This window comes from Diceros bicornis, chromosome 8, assembly GCF_020826845.1.
Source record: "Diceros bicornis minor isolate mBicDic1 chromosome 8, mDicBic1.mat.cur, whole genome shotgun sequence".
Classification (NCBI taxonomy): Eukaryota; Metazoa; Chordata; class Mammalia; order Perissodactyla; family Rhinocerotidae; genus Diceros; species Diceros bicornis.
The window spans coordinates 55,158,779-55,177,972 of NC_080747.1; the positions used below are offsets into that span (position 1 = coordinate 55,158,779).

General features: G+C 33.9%; 1 pseudogene; it reads right to left on the reverse strand.

Annotated features, from left to right (window-relative positions):
- LOC131409251 (UDP-glucuronosyltransferase 2B31-like) overlaps positions 1-19,194 on the reverse strand; it is a 74,117-nt pseudogene that overhangs the window by 42,590 nt on the left and 12,333 nt on the right.

Consider the following 19,194-nt stretch of genomic DNA (forward strand, 5'->3'; position numbering starts at 1 on the left):
TGTGAATGTAGGTAACTTTAAGTTCTCAGCAAAAATTATCGTAGCTTATTAGGAGAATATTATATCAGATAGAAAATTAAGAAGTAGTTCACAAAATATACAAAGAACCCAGGTATATTTTATACATTAGAAAAAAGTTACTACTATATTTTATGGAGAAGGAGGGCTCTGAACGTTTTCCCCCCAAGGCTTCCTTCTGTTTGACTCCTTATATTCCCTTCTCCTTCCTCAGTCAGGATGAGCAGTTAATCTAATAGGTTAGAGGCAGAGTTCCTTAGGAGCCAGATTATATAATGCACAGAGTTCAACTTAAGAGCAGAATCCATCTCCTCCCTTTCTCTTTTATCTTCCTGCTTCAGACTTCAGGAGGGCCTAATCAACCAGGGGAAGAAGTCTATATTTTTTCTCTTTTTCTAAATCTTCATTCCCGGTTTGGGTACCTGGAGGCAGCTTGGTTAGCTTTGGTCATCATTATTCTGAATAGCACCCTGAAAAGCACACTGAATAGACCTATTCCAAAATTGAGGGGAAGTAAAAGATGTCAGGATTACATGGCAAGTGTAAACTGCATGATGCATTCAGACTTTCATATTATGTTAATATTGCTAGACGTTATTGTGCTAGTACAGTGGCTGTTAAAATTTAACTCCTTTCTGATAACATCTGTACTGTGTACACAGTGCCCTCAGGAATCCTGCAAGGAAAAGGAGCAGATGAGAAGGCAGCATTTGGTGATTTTTGTACTGCCCACAAAACCATTTTAATACGAAAACTTCACACTACACCTCTTAAATATGTTTCATTTTGATTACATTGTTAATGTCAAAGTTATTGTGAGTCAAAGACACCTTCTGTACTACTTTAGTACCCGCCAAGGATAGTTTGCTTTGTAAACTCATATCTGAGATAAATTGTAGGCGTCATAATAGTTTTACCTTTCTTGCAGGAAATGTTTGTAATCAGACACTTTATAGAGTTTAAAAGACTCGCTAAGGAGTTGTCCACTATAAGGTACTTTATCTACCTTTGTGGAATCTGACCAAGAGCTGAAGCAATCACACTGTCATATTACTGACCGTTGACCCCAGAGTAAACAACACAACGCCATTTTCTCCAGAGCTCTGGGCAAACTCTTCCATTTCCTGTGAAGAAAGAATTTGCTCCATCACAAAAGAGCAACAGCATAGCAACACTATGGAAAGGATTGCTACAAACAACTAAAGAGAGAAAATCAAATATCACAATTAGGAATTATTAAAGTAGTAGTTGTTTTATTTTTAATTGTAGTACAAAATAACAAAATTTACAACCTCAGCCTTTCCTAAGTGTACAGTACAGAAGTGTTAAGTATATTCACATTGTACAACCAATCTCCAGAACTCTTTCATCTTGTAAAATGGTAAGTCTACGTCCATTAAAAAATCTCCCTTTCCCCTTTCCCTGGGCCCTGGCAATCATCATTCTACTTTTTGTTTCTACGAATTTAGCTAGTTAGATAACTTATATATGTTGAATTGTACAACATTTGCCTTTCTGTGACTGACATTTCACTTAGCATAAGCTTCATTAATGATATGATATGTGTCATAATTTCCTTCCTCTTAAAGGCTAATATTCCATTGTTTGTATACTACATATTTTTGTTTATTGCTTTATCGGTTGATGGCCACTTGAATTGCTTCAACTTCCTGGCTCTTGTAGATAGTGCTACTATGAACATGGGTGTGCAAATATCTTGTTTGGATCCTGATTTCAATTCTTTTGGATATATACCCAGAAATGGAATGGAGGAATCATATAGTAATTTCATTTTTTATTTTTTAAGGAAAATCCATATGTAAAAATACTCTGTTTACAGATTGATCACTGATGTGTACTGGTCATTCTCCTTCTCTGATATACTTATGAAAATAACATAAGCTTTTTGCAAGAAAATTTGCAAAAGTATGAAAAATTATAAAAAAATAAATAAGATTTACTCATACTTTCTAATCAGGGATATCCTTGGTTAAAAATTTGTATGCTCTCTTTTTTTAGTTGAAATACATTTGACCATAATATTGTGTAATTTAAAGTGTACAGCATATTAATTTGATACATTTGGTATTGTAATATGATTGCCATTGTAGTGATAGCACCTCTATCACATTACACAACTATCATTTCTTTTTTTTGTTGGAATAATTAATATCAAGTCGCTTATCAAGTTTGATGATTATACCACAGTATTGCTGTGTTATATAGTCACTGTACTGTGCATAAGCTCTCTAGGGCCTATTGCTATTAGTTGCAAGTTTGTACCCTCAAGTGATGTCTCTCATATTCCCCCACCACTCAGCCCCTGGTAACCACCATGTTACTTTCTGTTTTTACAAGTTTGACTTTTTTAGATTCCACATATAAGTGATATTATACAGTATTTGTCTTTCTCTGTCTTTTCAAAAAGATAAACAGAACTGACAAAATTTCAGCTAGACTAAGAAGAAAGAAGACTCAAATAAGTAAAATTAGAAATGAAAGAGGAGACATTCAACTGATAATACATAAATAAATAGAATCATAAGAGACTACTATGAACAATTATATGCCAACAAATTAGATAATCTAGAAGAAATGGATAAATTCCTAGAAACACACAATCTACCAAGACTGAATCATGAAGAAATAGAAAATCTGAACAGACCATTAATGAATAAAGAGATTGAATTGGTAATCAAAAACCTTCCAACAAAGAAAACCTCAGAAACAGACAGCTTTGCTGGTGAATTCTACCAAAGATTAAAGAAGAATTAATGCCAATCCTTCTTGAATTCTTTCAAAAGATTGAAGAGGAGGAATACTTCCAAACTCATTCAATGAGGCCAGCATTACCCTGATGCCAATGCCAGATAAGGACACATAAGAAACGAAAACTATAGACCAATATCCCTGATGAAGATAGATGCAAAATTCTCAACAAGATATTAGCAAAACAAATTCAAGAACACGTTAAGAGGACTATACACCATGACCAAGTGGGATTTATCCTTCAATGCAAGGATTGTTCAACATATACAAATCCATAAATGTAACACATCACATCAGTAGAATCAAAGATAAAAATAACAGGGCCCTATTAATAGCTTTAAAACAGCATTTGACAAAATACAACATCCTTTCTTGGTATAGAAATATACTCTTAATATATGGGGTATAGAAGGAACACACCTCAAGAAAATAAAGGTCATATATGACGAATCCACAGCTAACATTATACTGAAAAGTGAAAAATTGAAAGCTTTTTCTCCAAGACAATGATGGCCGCTCCCACCACTCTAGTTAATACAGTAGTTGGAGTCCTAGCTGGAGCAACTAGGCAAGACAAAGTAAAAAAAGGCATCCAAATCAGAAAGGAAGAAGTAAAATTTTAATTATCTGAAGATGATATAATTTTGTATATAGAAAATCCCAAAGACTAACTCAAAATCTTTTGGAACTAATCAACAAATTTGCTAAAGCTGCAGGATATAAAGTCAACATACATAAATCAGTTGCCTTTCTATACATTTGTAATCAATTATCTGAAATAGAAATAAAATTATCCAATTCACAATAACATCAAAAACAATAAAATACCTAGGAATAAATTCAACCAAGGAAGTGAAAGATCTTTACAATGAAAACTACAAGAATTTACTGAAAGAAATAGAAGACACAAATGGAAAGACATCCTATGCTCATGGGTTGGAAGAATTAATATTGTTGAAATGTTTATACTACCCAAAGCTATCTATAGAGTCAATGCAATCCTTATCAAAATCCCAATGGCATTCTTCACAAAAATAGAGTAAACAGTCTTTAAATTTGTATGGAACCACAAATGACTACAAAAAGCCCAAGCTACCTCTAGGAAAAATACAAAGAGGCATCACCCTTCTTGATTTCAAACTATATTACAAAGCTATAGTAATTAAAACAGTATGGTACTGGCATAAAAATAGACACATAGATAAATGGAACAGAATACAGAGTCTAGAATTAAACCCCCATAAGTACAGTCAACTAATATTCGACGAGAAAGCCAAGAACACTCAATGAGGAAAGGACAGTCCCTTCAAAAAATGATGTTGGGAAATCTAAATAAATATACACAGAAAAATAAAGTTGAACCTCTCTCTTACACCACTCAAAAACTTAATTTGAAATGGACCAAAGACTTAAATATAAGGCCTGTTACCATGCACTCTTAAAAGAAAACACAGGGAAGAAGCTCCTAGACATTGGTCTTGGCAATGTTTTTTTTTTTTTTTTTTTTGCATATGACAGCAAAACCACAAGCAATAGAAGCAAAATTCAGCAAGTGGGGCTACATCAAACTTAAAAGCTTCTGCAGAGCAAAAGTAACAATCAACAAATGAAAAGGCAACCTACAGAATGGGAGAAAATTTTTGCCATCCTTACATCAGATAAGGGGTTAATATCCAAAATATACAAAAAACTCATACAAAAAAACCAAAATCTGTTTAAAAAGTGGGAAGAGGAACTAAACAAATCTTTTTCCAAAGAAGACATCCAAATGACCAACAGGTACATGGAAAGAGGCTCAACATCACTAATCACCAGGGAAATGCAAATCAAAATCACAACAAGAGATCACTTCACACCTGTTAGAATAGGTATCATCAAGAAGGCAAGAGACAAGTGCCCGCAAGGATGTGGAGAAAAAGGAACTGCTGTACACTGTACATGGGAATGTAAATTGGCTCACCTATTAAGGAAAATAATATGGAAGTTCTCAAAAAATTAAAAATGGATCTACAATATGATCCAGCAATTCAACTTCTGGGTCGAAAGGAAATGAAAACAGGTTATCAAAGAGATATATGCACTCTCATGTTTATTGCAATATTATTCACAAAACCAAGAGAAACATCCTAAGTGCCCAACAACAGATGAATGGATAAAGAAAATGTGGCATATATATATATATATATTATTCAGGCATAGGAAACAAAGAAATCCTGCCCTTTGCAATGACATGGATGGACCTTGAGGACAGTATGCTAAAATATGTAAGTTTTCATTCTGATCTTGATTCTATTCATATAACTAAATCTACATTGTGACATATATTTTGAAAATTGTAATCCTAATTTATAATCTTTTTTCATTCTACAAGACAATGTGAATTTATTATATTTATTGTGCCCCTCCGTATCCAACTGAACCTCGTATTGTAACTGATTTAGTGTAATTAAGCATTCTTCAGTAAAACTATTGTAATGGTGTGATATGCACATTTATAAGTTATTTAATAATTGCTTAATTTTAGATATTTAGATTACTTCCAATGTCTACTGTTATGAATAACTTCCTAAAATATTTTTTGCACATATTGATTATTTTTCTTTGTATAGTTTCGTATGTGTATATTATGAAGCTAAACTCTATAAGCATTTTTTAAAACTCTTGATTTACTTTGCCAAATGTCTTAATTCTTAAAAAAATACAGAAACTTTCTGAGAATTTAATAATTAATGGAAAAATAAGTCATTTGGACTAACAATTTTTATATAACAAAACATTCTCAATCATTGGATTCAAATCTTGTTTTTGCAATTTAATAACAACAGCTACTATTACTAATTATGATGATTATATTCTATTCATCCTTCTCCCTGTCCTTCTCCTCCTCCTCGCACTCCCCCTCCTACTGACAATCACTTTCCCAAAATGTTAATGAGGAAGCCTTTCAAGAATAGGGTTAGAGAGCATAGAACTTTCACTAATCTTATCTCAGCCTTTACCTCGTGAAATTTACCATAGATAGCCTAAACAATTTGAAATCAAGAGATATTGTGTCTTACGCTTGAATAAGATACCAGTTTTATATTGTCACCAATAGGGAGGTAGACAAAAAGGATCTCTTAAAAGATTATAAGATAGATCACCAATGATTGCTTGTTTCCTTCCTATTTATGTCTTTAAGGTATTATATCAGTTTAAAACATTAGATTCTTGCTTTCCTTCATACGGAATATCATCCTATAAATTGTACAAAATTCTTTATAATTTAAAGCTATATGTAGTTTTCAGATTCAAGTGGTAGAAATTATTTTGTCTTTATTATATGTGCAGAATTTATGGTTTTTATTATATACGCAGTGTACATTTTCTCTGTGCTCTCTCTGTCATGCAGCTAGGATGCTAAGACCTGTGTTCCCAGAGGGAGGTTTACTGAGGTTTTGTATAGGTTTCATGAAGGCAGAAAACATCTGTTCTATAGACTGTCATCTCTTTTGTGCTCTAAGATGTAAAACTCTGGAATCTCAAACGAGGAATGGTTTACATGCTGGAATGAAAGCAAGTAAAGGATGGATTTGGCTGTAAAAATGGTTGGGGCGTTCATTTATACTGTTCAGGGATGTCTTCCTTCTAGTAGAGCACAGGTGAAGAGCCTCAACTCTTACAAAAAGTTTTAGCATTTCAGCTTGCTCATCTGTTTGCCAAAATGGATACATTTGCTTTTAAACAGCTCCATATCTGCTCTCTAAGACCTCGCTAGAGAGGGTAATATGGATGTGTTGGTAAACCAGTTCCTACTAAATGAGGAATTAGATCCAGGTGGCTGGCATACTTTGGGTTATTAATAGTATATAATAGTAACAAAGTGGCACAATCACAATGGTTAATATTTCTTCCGGATCACTCAGTATGTGCCAGAGACATTCTGGAGGTTTATATGTACTATTTTTTCCTCCGCTACAACAGTATGAGGTTGGTATTCTCATTATAAGAGTAAATGTGGTCATCTCTCTATGAACACTGTGGTCTGCTTTTCTATCATTGTTGCCTATATCTCACAACAATCTGCTAAATGACCCCCTTTCTACTATTGCCCCTTTACAATCTAACCCAGTGACTACATCCCAAGGGATATTTTTTAAAAAGGATATGTGATTCTGTCTCTCCCTTTCTTAAACCTTGTCATTACTCCCTACCACCCTTACTAGATATCTCAAACTCCTTGTAATTATCTGTCTCCAACACACCTCTCCAGCATCATCAGCCTCTTTACTCAGCCTCTTCCTGCTAGACTAAACTTGGAGTTCTTGGGAACTGCCACTACTACTTTATCTGCTTGTCTTTTGTGTCTTCCTCTACCCCCTGCTCCCATCCCTTCTACCTATTCTTGCATGTCCTTCAAATCTCACCTTAATTATCAATGACTCAGAGATCCTTTCTATGTTTCTCACTGGAAGTTTCATTAGCATTGTGGTCTTTCCTTATTATAACACTTTTCACTCAATTTTTATTTCTTGCTTTTCTCCTATCTTTCCAGATAGCGTGACAGATGGGTGGGAGCAAAAACTGTGTCTACACTGTTTCTCTGTATATCAGCATTTACCCCTGGAGTAGGCTAGTCACTCTATAATTCCCATTTAATGAATGTCGGATATTTCCTTATGTGTTGAATAATGAATGCCTTAATTTAACTGACACTATTCACAGTCTCCCAGATATCCCACTTTATTCTGTAATGATAATGAAAATCAGATATTGGTGTTGGTATGGAAATGTATGTGTTTCTAATTGGCAGGTCACTTTCTCCAGCTTCCCATATCCCTCTCTCTGCAATCAAACATTCTAAATAAAGAATGCAGAATCATTCCTATTGAAAATAAAAACTAAATAAAGCACAACACACAGAAATGGATTACATGAGGCAGAGGTTTGGCAGGTTTGCAGGGGATTCCTCCAAAAAATTCAAAGTGTGGTAAGAGCGAGCGAGGAAACTCAAAATCCCAACAGGTTTGAATGAGCTGCATTTCGGCTTTCCTCCTTAACTCAGATAACGTAGTGGGTCTTCCTGAAGGGAAAAACAATAAACAAACAGAAATGTTAGATGAAATGACATATTATCATGTGAATATACCAGGTAATTTTCTGAAAGGAGCTGGAAATGATGTAGCCAGAGATGTTTGAATGTGTCTGTTCTTTCAGAAGGCAAGTATACATGCATGTTTGTGTATAATATATATATATAATTTAAATGTATAGTACACTTGCATATTTATATAGGTCTATGTATAGATCTATACATGTGAAAGGTGAAGTGAGAGAAATGTGACAGAAGCCTTACATCTCTAATGTGACACCTGTATATTTACAATTACAAACAATTATTAAATATAAGCCATATAGAAATAAGCAAGCATTTGTTTTGTCTCTTAGCTATAAAAATAAAAGACGAAAATGTAAAAAACTTTTTCAACTGCAAAATTGCCCCACCATACCCATGAGAACACATTTCCTTAGAGCTCAGTGTTATTACCCCCATTTAGCAACCAAGTCCTTTGATCTTAGGTTGTCTAAGGCAAGGGTGAGGTTTTTGAGAGTATGGTTCAATTTCTTGTACCTATTGCTGCATTTGGTTCATACTAGGAGTTTAATAACATTTGTTTATTAAATTAAAATATTAGCAAATAGCTAAAATTTTTTCATAAATAATGGAACTAGAGATTTGTGCTCATCTTTAATTTTAGCTCATTTTTTTAAATGGAGAGACATAGTTTAAAAAAGATATAGACTAAAAACTTGCATGTCTACTCTTCAACAAAATTTGAGACCTTTAAAACAAGATTTGTAAGTACTTAGTGAAGGAATGTGGAATCATTGGAAATCTCGAATTATAGGTTTCTGAGTCTTTGAGCCACTACTATCTCTCAATTGTGAAGGAATACTTCTAGCAATATTACAAAATAATTTAATTTTTAAATAAGGAAATGGAGCTACACAAATGGAAACAATTTCCTAAATGCTACATAGATACTCTTGCTAGACATACATGTGTAACTTCGCAATCTATGTGACTTCGTTTCATCAAGACACTTTATGAGGTTAGTTAGTAGTGATTTTTTTTTTTTGCGTGTGTGAGGAAGATCAGCCCTGAGCCAACATCAGATGCCAATCCTACTCTTTTTTTTTTTTTTTTCCGCTGAGGAAGGTTGGCCCTGAGCTAACATCCGCACCCATCTTCCTCTACTTTATACGAGATGCCACCACAGCACGGTTGACAAGCAGGGGGTCGGTGGGCGCCTGGGATCTGAACCTGCAAACCACAGGCTGGCGAAGCAGAGCATGAGCGCTTAACTGCTTGCACCACCGGGCGGGCCCCGAGTAGTGATGTTTTTAAGCTAAAAAAAGTTTAGTAAGATGAATATATAATTGGTTAGAGGAGTCCTAAGTACTTCATTTTGTGGTTCATGACCTCCTGGAGAGTTGTATACTAGTAAAGGGAGGCAAGGTTCTAACTGATCCTGTAATATAGGGCTCTCTCTAATATTTATTAGATTGACAGATCATTTTATATTTTCATTGCATCATCTCACTATAAGAGACAAATACCTCTGATTTTATACAAACTCACTTTCCAAGGAACTAGGAAAGTCAGGACTCAAGCTATCAGCCAAAAACATGACTTACCTAGTACTTCACTGTAAAACTGCTCTGACTTCTTCTCGTTAAATGTTTGGAACCAAAAGACAAAGTAAAGCACATATGTCATATTTTGTACCCTCTCCATGAATGTAATTTTGTCACTTAATTGTGACATAACAACAGGTACATAGGATGGAGGGAATGGAAGTCCTCCACCGTGCTTTTAAACTGTATATCCAGGAGAGAAGCAGAGACTGTTCACTAAAGGTGTCTTCAGTAGCTCAGCCAGCAGCTCACCGCAGGGTCCAATGGGGTCTGAGAGAATGAGATCAAACCTTGATTCTTATAGTTTTATTATCAGTTTCTTATTCAAAATGACATCTTTAAAGAACTTTTCAAGAATATTCCCAAAATATTTTTTATTGGAAATATGTCCAAAATATATCTTTTGGCACATATGTCCACTTCCTGATCCATTGTTTGAAAAAAGATAAGTCTTGTTTTCTTATCCATTCAGCAACCCTATGTCGTTTGATTGGAAGATTCAGTCAATTTACATTTAAAGTAATTATTGATAGGTATGTAATTATTGCCATTTCATTACTTGTTTTCTGGATATTTTTGTAGTTCTCTGTTCCTTTCTTCTTTTGCTCTTTTCTTTTGTTATTTGATGACGTTCTTTAGTGTTATGTTTAGATTCCTTTCTCCTTATTTTTTGTGTATTTATAACAGGTTTTTGGTTTGTGGTAACCATGAGGATCATATATAACACCCTGTATGTATATGGCAGCCTATATTAAGTTGATAGTCTCTTAAATTTGAACACATTCCAAAAGCCTTACATTTTTACATTCCATATTTTATGTTATGACATCATATGTTATGTCCTTTAATTTTGTGTATCCCTTACCCTCTTATTATAGACATAAATGACTTTAGTATTTTTGTCTCATGATCTTCATACTAGCTTTGTAATTGGTTGATAAACTAACTTTACTGTATATTTGCTTTTACCAGTGATATTTTTTCTATGATAATTCTGTCATTTTTATATACGGCCTTTTCTTTTCCACTTGAAGTCCTTTTAATATGTTTTGTAAGGCCAGTTTAATGGTGATGAACTCCTTTAACTTTTACTTGTCTGGGAAATTCTTTTTCTCTTTTTCCATTCTGAATGATAACTTTGCCAGTTATAGTATTCTTGGTTGTAGGTTTTTTCCTTTCACTATTTTGAATATATCATGCCACTGCCTTCTAGTCGGTAAGGTTTCTGTTGTAAAGTCAGCTGATTGTCTCATGGGAGTTCCCTGGTACACGACTTATTTCTTTTCTCTTGTAGCTTTTGAGATTCTCTTTTTATCTTTAATTTTTGCAATTTTAATTATAATGTGTCTTGGTCTGGACCTCTGTAAGTTCATCTTGATTAGCACTCTTTGTGTTTCCTGCATCTGGATGTCTGTTTCCTTCCCCACGTTACAGAATTTTTCAGGCATTATTTCTTCAAATAAGTTCTCTGCCTTATTGTCTCTCTCTTCCCCTTCTGGGACACCTGTAATGTAAAAGTTAGTATGCTTAACTCACTAGACCACCAGGGCTGGCTATTAACTGCTTATCTGATATATAATTTGCAAATATTTTCTCCCAGTCTGTAGGTTACCTTTTCATTTTGTTGACTGTTTCCTTTGCTGTGCAGAAACTTTTTAGTGTGTTGTAGTATCATTTGTTTATTTTTGCTTTTGTTTCCTTTGCTTTTGATGTCCTATCCAAAGCATCATTGCCAAGATAAATTTCAAAGAGTTTACTCCGCATGTTTTTTTCCATATGATTTATGATTTCAACTCTTACATTCAATTCTTTAACCCATTTTGAGTTGACTTTTGTGTACGGTGTAATATAGAGGTCCAATTTCCCTGATTTGCTTTTCAGTTTTCCCAACACAAATTATTGAAGAAACTTTCCTTTACCCATTGTATTTTCTTGGCTCCTTTGTTTTAATTTAATTGGCTATTTATGCATAGGTTTATTTGTGGGCTCTCGATTCTGGTCTATTTATGTATGTGTCTACATTTATGCCAAGGTGATACTGTTTTGATTAATATAGCTTTGTAACATAGTTTGAAATCAAGAAATGTGATGCCTCCAGCTTTGTGCTTCTTTCTCAAGAGTGCTTTCATTATTTGTTGTCTTTTTGTGATTCCCTACAAATTCTAGGATTGTTTGTTCTATTTCTGTGAAAATGCTATTAGAATTGTGACAGGGATTACATTGAGTCTGTAAATAGCTTTGGGTAGGATGAACATTTTCATCATGTTAATTCTTCCAATCCATAAGCCTGAAATATCTTTCCATGTATTTGTGTTTTCTTCAACTTCTTTTGTCACTGTCTTATAGTTTTCAGTGTACAAATCTTTCACCTCCTTAGTTAAATGTATTGTTGAGTCTTTTAATTTTTTTGATGCAATTGTAAACGGAATTGCTTTCTTAATTTCTCTTTATGGTAGTCAATATTAGTGTAGAGAAATGTAACTGATTTTTGCGTACTGATTTTGTATCCTACAATTTTATCAATTCCTTTATTACTTCTAACAGTTTTTTGACAGAGTCTGTATGGTTTTCTATATGTAGTATTATATCATCTGCAAATAGAGACAGTTTTACTTCTTCCTCTTCAATTTGGACGATTTTGTTTATTTAATTTACCTATTGCTCTGGGAAAGACTTGCTGTACTATGTTGAATAAAAATGGCAAGGTTGGCCATCCTTGACTTGTCCTGATCTTAGAGAAAAAGATTTCATCTTTCCATCATTGATTATGATGTTAGCTGCAGGGTTGTCATACATGGCCTTTATCCTGTTGAGGTGTGTCCCATCTATACCCGATTTGTTGAGAGTTTTTATCATATATGAATGTTGATTTTTGTAAAATTCTTTTTCTGCATTTCTTGAGATGATTATATGATTTTTATCCTTAATTTTGTTAACATGAGATATTATGTTGATTGACTTGCGGGTGTGGAATGGAATAAATGCCACTTGATGATAGTGTGTGATTCTTTTTAATTGTTGTTGCATTCAGTTTGCTAATATTTTGTTGAGGATCTTTGCATCTATGTTTGTCAGGAATATTGGCCTGTAATTTTTTTTTCTTGTGATATTCCTGTCTGGTTTTGGTATCAGGTTATTGCTGGCCTCATAAAATGAGTTAAGAAGTGTTCTATCATCTTCTATGTTTTGGAAGAGTTGAGAAACATTGCTATTAATTCCTCTTTAAGTGTTTGGTCGAATTCACCAGTGAAGCCATCTGGTCCCGACTTTTGTTTGTTAGGAGGTTTGATTATTGATTCAATCTCCTCACTGGTAATTGCTCAGTTCAAATTTTCTCTTTCTTCATGATTCAGTCAAGGTAGGTTGTATCTTTCCAGGAATTTTTCTATTTCATCTAGCTTGTCCAAATTGTTGGCCTGTAACTTTTCACAGTAGCCAATGATCAGTTGTATTTGTACAGTATCAGTTGTAATGTCTCCTCTTTCATTTCTAATTTTATTTATTTTAGTCCTCTCTGTTTTTTCTTGGTTAGTCTAGTTAAAGTTTGTGTATTTTGTTTATCTTTTCAAAAAAACAACTCAGTTTCATTGATCTTTTGTATTGTCTTTTTAGTCTCCATTTCATTTATTTCTGCTCTGATTTTTGTTATTTCCTTCTTTGAACTAACTTGGATGTAGTTTGTTCTTCTTTTTCTAGCTCCTTGAGGTGAAAAGTTAGGTCTTTTTTTTTATTTGAGAGCTTTCTTTTTTCTTAATGTTACTGTTTTTCTCTATGAACTTCCCTCTTACAACTGCTTTTGCTGCACTTCATAAGTTTTCTTATGATGTATATCCATTTTCATTTGTCTTAAGATTTTTTTGTTTTCTTTTGATTTATTTTGATCCATTGGTTGTTTAGTAGCATGTTGTTTAATCTCCACATATTTGTGAATTTTCCAGTTTTCTCTTTTGAAGTGATTTCTAGTTTCTTACCTGTGTGATGAAAAACCTCCAGTCTTCTTCCTGTGTTTCTCTTTTACTCTCATACTACTAACCCACTCACAACACTTCCTACAATTCTGGTCACCAAATATATGAGGTTTTTTTACCACACCAAGTGATTCTCTGTGACACCAGCTGGGTATCCTACAATTTAACTCAATTCTGACACTATCTACTGTGATAGAATCAGATTACACAGTTTAAGGACTCTGTCCCTCAAGACTGCCCCTCACCCACTTCAGATGTCAACCACTAGTAGTAGGTCCCCTAGTTACTCATATCTTCTGTCTGACTTGGCTACAAATCAGAGGTTTCCACGATCTCCTCCCCCTTGGATTTTATTATTTTCTAGAACAGGTCACAGAATTCAAAGCAACATTTATGTTCACCAGTTTATTAAATGATATGAACAGCCAGATGAAGAGTTACTTAAGAGGAGGTCTGGGGGGATCCTGAGTGCATCAAGTTCTATCTCAGTGGAGTTGGGGTGCATCACCCTCCCAGTCCATGAACATGGTTACCAAGCTCACCGAACCCTGTGCTTTTGTGATATTTATGGATACTTCTTCAAGTAGGCACAATCAATATTAACTCCATTTCTAGACCCTCTCTGCTCTGTAGTAAAGTAGGGAGTGAGGTTGAATATTCCAAACTCTGGTTATGCCTTGGTCTTTCTGGTGACCATCCTTTTTCAGCAGACATCCAGAGTTTCCTCATCAGAGTGAAAGATGCTCCTAGTGCTCCCATAATTAAGAAATTTAGAAGGGTTTTAGGAGCTCTGTGTCAGGAACCGGGAGCAGAGAACAATATATATATTTCTTATTATTTCACAATGCTATTGTGTTTGGAAAGTTACTTGATATGATTTCAACCTTATTAAATTTATTAAGACCTGTTTTGTGGCCTAACATATGATCTATTCTGGAGAATGATCCATGTGTGCTTGAGAAGAATGTGTATTGTGCTGCTGTTAGATGAAATGTTCTTTAAAAGTCTTTTAAGTCCATGTGCTCTAACAAGTAATTTAAGCCCAATGCTTCCTCATTGATTATTTGTCAGGATGATCTCTCCATTCTTGAAAGTGGGTATGGAAGTTTTCTGCTATTATTGTATTGCTGTCTATTTCTCTCTTTAGCTCCGCTAATATTCTCTTTATATATTTTGGTGCTTTCACGTTAGGTGCATAAATGTTTACAAATATAATATCCTTTGTAGGATTGACTCATTTATCGTTTTATTTGACCTTCTTCATCCTTTATTACAATCTTTGGCTTAATTACTATTTTTTCTGATACAAGTATAGTTTCCCAAGTTTTCTTGTGGTTTCCATTTTCATGAAATATCCTTTTCCATTCCTTCACTTTCAGTCTGTGTGTGTTCTTAAAGCTGAAGTGAATATCTTCTAGGTAGCATATAGTTGGGTCTTTCTTTAAATCTATTCAGCCACACTATGATGTTGATTGGAAAATTTAACCCATTTAAATTTAAAATAAGTATTGAGAAGTATGGACTTACTACTGTTATTATACTACTTGTTTTCTGGCTACTTGTAATTCCTTTGTTCCTTTCTTCCTCTCTTGCTTTCTTCCTGGGTGATTTCATGCTTTCTGTAATGGTATTCTTAGATTCCTTTTGCTTTATGTTCTATGTATCTACTATCGGTTTTTACTCTGTGGTTACCATGAGGCTTACATAAAATATCTTATATTTATAACAGTCTGTTTTAAGCTCATAGCAACTTAAATTCAAAGGCATATTAAAACACTATATTTATACTCTTCTCCATACAGATTTTATGTATTTGATATCACAATTCATATCTTTTCACCTTGTTTATCCATTTACAATTTATTGTACTTATAGTTGTTTTTAATATGCTGTCTTTTAATTTTCATATTAGAGTCATAAGTGACTTATCCAACACATCATAACGTTAGACTCTTCTGAAGTTAACTACGTATTTACCAATGAGATTTGTACTTTCATATGTTTTCCTATTGCTCATTAGCATCCTTTCATTTCAGCTTGATGAAGACCCTTTGACTTTGCCTGTGAGTCTGCTGTAGTTTTGATTGAATGCCTTCAGCTTTTGCTTTTCTGGAAAATTTTTTATCTCTCCTTCAATTCTGAAGGATCAGTTTCCTGGGTAGAATATTCTTGATTAGCAGTTTTTTGTTTTTTTTTTTCAGTACTTTGAATATATCATGCAGCTCCCTCTGGCCTTCAAAATTTCTGCTGAAAAAATCTGCTGATAGTATTGGATTTCCTTTGTATGTAACAAGTTGTTTTTCCCTTGCTGATTTTAAGATTCTCTCCTTGTCTTTAGCTTTGGAAAATTTAATTATAATCTGTCTCCCTGTGGGTCTCATTGGATCCCTCTTTTTGTAACTCCATGGGCTTCCTTGATCTGGATGTCTGTTTCTCTCCCCAGGTTAGGGAAGTTTTCAGCCATTACTTTTTTGAGTAAGTTTTTTTTCACCTTTTTCTCCCTCTTCTCCTTTGGGACTTCTATAATGTGAACATGTTCAGTGTGATGGTGTCACATAACCCACATAAGATATCTTTACTCTTTTTCATTTTTTTTTCCTTTTGCTCCTCAGATTGGATGAGTTCCACTGCCCTGTCTTTGATTCTGTCTTCTGATTGATTTAGTCTGATGCTCAACCATTCTATAGAATTTTTCAGTTAAGTTATTGTGTTGTTTAGCATTGTGACTCGTGTTTAGTGCTTCCTTATATTTTCTATCTCATTGTTGAAATTCTCATTTTGTTCATGCATTGTTTTCCTGATATTAGTTAGCATCTTGATGGCCATTATTTAGAATTCTATCAGGTAAATCACTTATCACTGTTTCACTAAGGCATATTTCTGGAGTTTTATCTTCTTCTTTTGTTTGAAACATATTCCTTTTTTTCTTCATTTTCCTTGATTCTCTGTGTTGGTTTCTGTGCATTAGACAATGCAGTAACCTCTTCCAGTCTTGATGGAGAGGTTTTGTGTAGGAGGTAAACATTATTGATCAGCCTGCCTATATCTCTTCTTCATTTCTCAAACCTTGTGATTGTCCAAGTTACCTTTGTTGTACTTAGTCACTCCCAGTAATTTAAGGTTTGCCAAGAATTGTAAGTGTCTCAAAAGAGAGGACCTCAGTCAGCACCTAGATGCAGGCTGATTTGAAGCCAGATCCTCAGGCAGAAACTTTTAAAGTATGCAAGAGACTTCTCAGGGAATGAATAGAACTGTAAGGTATAAGTTTAGTCTATTGATTTTAAATACTTATTTTTTAATATAGGCGTTTACAGCTATGCATTATTCTCTTAATAGTGTATTCCAATAAGTTTTATTATATTTGGTTTTTTTCTCACTTTTCCAAAACTATTTTCTAATTTTCTTTTATTTTCATCGGTGATCCATTTGTTTTTGAAGTTTATTGTATAACTTCCATATATGTGTGAACTTCTCAAATTTCTTTTTATTTATTGCTTTTTTATTGTCAATCTATTGTGATTAGAGATCATACTTTGTATAAGTTGAATCCTTTTAAATTTATGGAGAGTTTTTTATTCTTTCGCATAGTCTATCATGGAAAAGTTTACGTGCACTTAAGTAGATTGCATCTTTTGCTTTTTTTGGGGAGACTCTTCCATAGATGTCTCTTAGATCTAGTTGGTTTATAGTGTTATTAAAGTCTTCTATTTCCTTATCAATCTTCTCCCTAGTTTTTCTATTCATTATTAAAAGTAAAGTAAGATGGTATCCAAATATTATTGTTGGATTACCTATTTCTCCCTTAATTTCTGTTTGCTTTTGCTTCATGTGTTTTAGTCGCTGATGTTAGGTGCTTATCTCTTTATATTTTTTATATTCCTGATAGATTGACACTTTTATAATTGAAAAATGTGCCTCTTCCTCTCTAGTAACATTTTTGGTTTTAAAATCTACATGGCTAATGTTAGTGTAGCCATTTCAGCTTTCTTCCGGGTGCTGTTTGTCTGATACAGCTTCTTCTGTTCTTTATTTCAACCTGTGTAGTTGTTTGAAGTTATAGTGTGTCTCCTTAGGTTTTTTTGTCATTCAATATAGTTGGATACTTTTTTTTGTGTGTGAGGAAGATCAGCCCTGAGCTAACATCCGTGCGAATCCTCCTCTTTTTGCTGAGGAAGACCGGCTCTGAGCTAACATTTATTGCCAATACTCCACCCCTTTGTTCCCCCCCAAAGCCCCAATAGATAGCTGTACGTCACAGTTGCACGTCCCTCTAGTTGTTGCATGTGGGACGCGGCCTCAGCATGGCAGAAGAAGCGGTGCATCGTTGCGCGCCCAGGATCCGAACCAGGGCTGCCAGTAGCGAAGCGCGCCCACTTAACCATTAAGCCACGGTGCTGGCCCTAGTTGGATACTTTTTTAATCCAGTCTGTAATATGTGTCTTTAATGGAATTGTTTAATCCATTTACTTCTATAGTTGTTATTGTTATTGTTAGATTAATATCTATTTTACTTTTTTCTACATGTCATTTCTTTTTTTGTTCTTTTTCTCTGTATGTCTTTCTTTTGCATTAAACGAATATTTACTAGTGCAACATTTCAATTCATTTAATAATTTTTCAATAATTCTTGCGGTAATTTTTCTGGCAGTTGCTATGTGGCTTACCATATATACACGTTAAATTATTGGAATTTACTTCATATTTATATTAACTTAATTCTTGTCCACTGTAGAAAATTTCCTTCTAAATAGCTCTGCTATTTTCCCCACTTTTGTGCTGTTATTTTTACACATATTATATATTTATATATTTTAATGCCAACAATATATTGTTACTATTATTTACATAATCTGATGTCTTTTCAGAAGCTGAGACAAGAAAAGAAAGTAAAAATTTATGACAATGTTTACGTTAGTTTTTAGTTTCAATTTCTGTTTATTTTTTCCTGTGTATTCGTCTTATCATTTAGTATCATTATTTTCTCCAATACAGCTTGCTCCCATCACCTACTTTGTCCTGCTTTTGACAAGTATAGTAACTGTCTATATGTCATATTCCTAACAATACAACTATGTCATGTTGTACATTCTTTCCTTTTATGTTTGTAAAGAGAAGAAAGGAGAAGAAATGAGCATTTATAATGTCTTTTATAACTGCATAATCATGTTCATCAGTGCTCTTTGTTGTATCATGTGGTTGAGAATTGCAGTCTGAGTTTACCTTCTTCAGCTTAAAGAATTTCTAGTTTATCTTGTAAGGTAGATTTCCTAGCAGTAAATTCTCTTTTGGGGTGGCAGGGGTGATATCTGCGCTTTGTTCTCACTTTTGAAAGATAGTTTTGCTAAATGTAGAATTTTTTGTTGACAGTTTTTCTTTCAACATCCCACTTCCATATAGCATCCACTGTTTCTGACGAGAAATCATTTTAATCTTATTGGAGTTCTCTTGTATTGATGAATTATTTTCCACTTAGTGCTTCAAGATGTTCTGTCTTTATCTTTTAGTGTTTGACTATATAGTGTCTGTATATGAATTTCCTTGTGTTTATCCTACTTGGAGTGGTTGAACTACTGGTTGTGTAGATCAATATATTTCATCATACATGGGATGTTTTCAGGCACTGTTTTTTTTTTAATATTTTTCTCTTCTCCTTTTTCTTCTTGTGGCATTCCCATTTTGTGTATGTTGATGTGCTTGAGTCCCACAAATCTCTTGGTTTTCTTTATTCTTTGTTGTCTTTGTTTTTTGGATGATATTTTCT